Source organism: Danio rerio, chromosome 4 (assembly GCF_049306965.1).
Source record: "Danio rerio strain Tuebingen ecotype United States chromosome 4, GRCz12tu, whole genome shotgun sequence".
Classification (NCBI taxonomy): Eukaryota; Metazoa; Chordata; class Actinopteri; order Cypriniformes; family Danionidae; genus Danio; species Danio rerio.
In genome coordinates, this window is record NC_133179.1 from 63,286,085 (window position 1) to 63,289,545 (window position 3,461).

The window sequence follows — 3,461 nt, forward strand, 5'->3', positions numbered from 1 at the left end:
CTCTCAATAATTGTATCAGTATTCAGTCAGTTTTAGTTTATTAGGAATACATAAAACAAATAGTCTAATCTGTCCTGCAGTGAATCAACCCATCACACTGTTGCCAGTAAGTTACTGTATTTTAGATTTACAGTATACAACTGTAAATCCGTTTACAGCATGTTACTGTAGTGTCTGAAAATGGTTAACTACTGTAAAAACCTAAGTTAACAGTTAGCTACTGTAAACCTTTTAATTTTGTCCTAAATATTTTATAATATAATTTTATTAATATTATTTTAATACTATAGACCTAAAAAAGACACAATTACAAAATATTAACAAAATAAACACTCTTTATTTAAAACATTGGAGATGCTTAAAACAAGCTTAAAAATGTGTAAAAACATTACATTTCAATCATTCAAAATATTTTATTTTAAGAAAAAAAAACATTGAAAATGACAAAGCACATTAACATACATGTACAAAACTAATTTAAGTGTCTGACCTGCATATTGTTGAGAAAAAAAAACCCAATTGTACTAAGTACTACTGACATTAAACCAGACACAATTACAAAATATTCCATTCTTTAAAACATTAATAATGCTTAAAGCATTTAAGGAAAATGTGTGAAAATTACATTAAGCAATAAAATCAACACATTAAAAATAAATAAATCACACAAAGCACTAGAACATACATGTACAATAAAAATTTAAACTTCTGAATTGCATATTGTTGGAAAAATAAATATTTGTAACTATTAGCCGACTCAGAAACAACCCAACTTTAAAATATTACTAGTTCTGGTATCAAGGTCTGAATTCACATGTTCAAATGCAATTCATCTTTATTTCTATTGCACTTTTACAATGTAGATCAATGATGTCAAAGCAGCTTAACATAGAAGTTCTTGTAAATTGAAGCTGCTTCAGTCCAGTTTTCAGAATTGAAGCAGTAAATGTCACTGCTGAAAGTCCAAACACTGAAGAGCAAATCCACCGATCCACCAATCGTAGCCAAGCGATCCAGTGGCGACAGTGGCATGGAACAAACTTCACCAACTGACGAAAGTGTAGAATAAAATCCCTTGAGAGATACCAGGCTCAGTTGGGCACGACCAGTTCTCCTCTAGCCAAACTTGTGCAAGGCTGCAGTATAGGCACCAGAGGCTTGAAAGTTCACCAGCGGGTGGTCAGGCTGGCCCATTGGATCAATGCGGAAACTCATTGATCACGTGTGTCTTTTAGGATTCACTCCTCCATGACCACCACAGCATCTGGTCAGGATTTGGCCCAGTTCAGGATTATGAAGAACTCTGGATAAGGACAAACAGACTAACATAAGCATAGAAGAAGCTTGTTTAAAAAAAATAAATCATATACTGGTTAATTATTTTGAAGCATGGCAGCTAGGTTGGGGTAGTTTTCAGCTGGTACTGAGCAACTGGCTCCTGCTCATAACCTGCTCACTACCATGTTTAAAAGATAACTAACCAGAATGTCCTGTTTATTTTTTTCCCTAACAAGGTTTTACAAAAACATTGTAGCATTTGTGATGGGTTGATTCACTGCAGGACAGATTAGACTATTTGTTTTATGTATTCCTAATAAACTAAAACTGACTGAATAAAACTATTGAGAGTGTCTCACCTAATCCAAGTTCTCAGTTAGCTGGTGAAAGAAGGATAACTCAATGTTGTTCATGGTTGTCATTCTCTTCAGTACTTCTCCTGCTATCTTCTGGCTCACTCTGGTTGTTGCTGTGCATTTTGTTTCATCCTCTGGAATTATTTATACAAAAAATTGTATTATTTTATTTATTACAAAATATTTAGGCAACATGAAATGGGGAAAAAGACATTTAATACATAGACAAATGCATGTATCCCAATACTAATTATTGTATTTTGAAATGTCTGACCCATGACAGACCTCAATCTGCTCAAAAATATTATAAACAAAGATGAAAAAAAAAACCTACTAAATGGTTTAATAAAAAAGGGAAAACGATTTTTTTATTTAGCTAGCAACTAAACATGTGACACATTTTGTATTAAAAGTAACGTTAATATATTGAGAAACAAATAGATGTACAGTACTTACTGTTGTATGAGGTCCAGTTTGCACAGGCAGGCTCCCAGTATTCTATATTGAGACCATAAAAAAGCCAAAAATACAGATAAGAATACCTTGCTATAATCCACAACCTCCACACAACTTTTTTTATTTGTTTACCTTGGTTGCTTACTGGTCTTGCTTATTTTGTAAGCATAAGGCTGTGCTGATCAAGATGTTCCTCTGAAATGCTGTTTGTTTCTTCAGACAAAACCTGCTGCTGTGCCAGTGCCATATCTAAACAGAAAAAAATATAATGGTAACAATTATGTTAAACCAAATGTCAAGAGTTGTGATAAAAAAAATAATTAGCAAACAATAAATAGCAAAAAGGTGGTTATTAGCATAATGCATAGAGGTAAAATTGGTTTTATATAAGCAGATTCAGACTTCCCCCTTAATAATTTAATTTCATAAAAGTATTATTTGCAAACTCTAAATAGCGAAATCATTTTAGCAGCTAATGACTATCAAAGTACAACATGCTCACGGTCAAATAAACAGTGTTAATGTTGATTTCAAGTCATACTGGCATGCTAATTCTGATCGAATATTCAAAGTAACATGGTAAACAGTATAACGTTAGAGTCTTCTAAATGAACGAATGTGCGAATATAAAACCAACTTTACCTCTATGCATATTGTAACGTTATAGATTTACGTTACGTCGCGATGTTATTTTCTCAAGCTAACGTTATAAGTTACTCTAAACCAGAGAAAAATAAGTTCACAACATCTAATATATATAGTATAAATCAATATAAGTTAAACGTTGCACGTTAAAATGAGTTTGAGTCCAATTCAGTATAAACTTAGCTCAGTTTAGCTAACAGTTAACATTACCATTTTAAGATCGCTTCAGCCAATGTTGCCGAGCAAACAAATGCTAATAGAGGTGCTCAAATCAATGTCGAGTGTTGTCAGCACAGACATACGCGCTTTTACCTGGATTATTTGTTGGTCTTTCATTCATATTCTTCTGGGGGAAAACACTCTCTGCCGGACCGTTGTCTCGTGCTAAGTGTCCTCCAAAACTGTCTGCATACCTCTGGTTCCCTCCTAAACCAAAACCCGCTGCAACACCGGTTCCTATTTAAATAAATAAAAAGATATGACGAGAACAATGGCTAATAGTCATAAACAGTCTTATTTAAAGTAATAGTAGTGTTAATGTAATAAATTAAATAAAGGTAACATCTTAATAGATGATATATTTCTCAAATGGGCGAAATAACGCCAAGCCAGAGAAAATAATAATAGCCAACTTTATACTTTACTTTGTTCTATTCTCGTCCACAAAACATTCTGTAAAATGAAACACTGCCTCAGCTTACCAGAGTAAAGTTTGTTAAATCCAGT

At 33.1% G+C, this 3,461-nt stretch overlaps 1 long non-coding RNA gene across 1 annotated transcript; it reads right to left on the bottom strand.

The window, feature by feature from the left end:
- Positions 1 to 317: 317 nt before the first annotated feature.
- LOC137491058 (uncharacterized) lies at positions 318 to 3,160 on the bottom strand. Its single transcript, XR_011011055.2, has 5 exons — positions 3,048 to 3,160; positions 2,223 to 2,339; positions 2,091 to 2,132; positions 1,638 to 1,768; positions 318 to 1,303 (listed from the first exon to the last, which is right to left on the bottom strand). It is a non-coding gene; the product is annotated as an uncharacterized lncRNA (long non-coding RNA).
- Between the last annotated feature and the right edge of the window lie 301 nt (positions 3,161 to 3,461).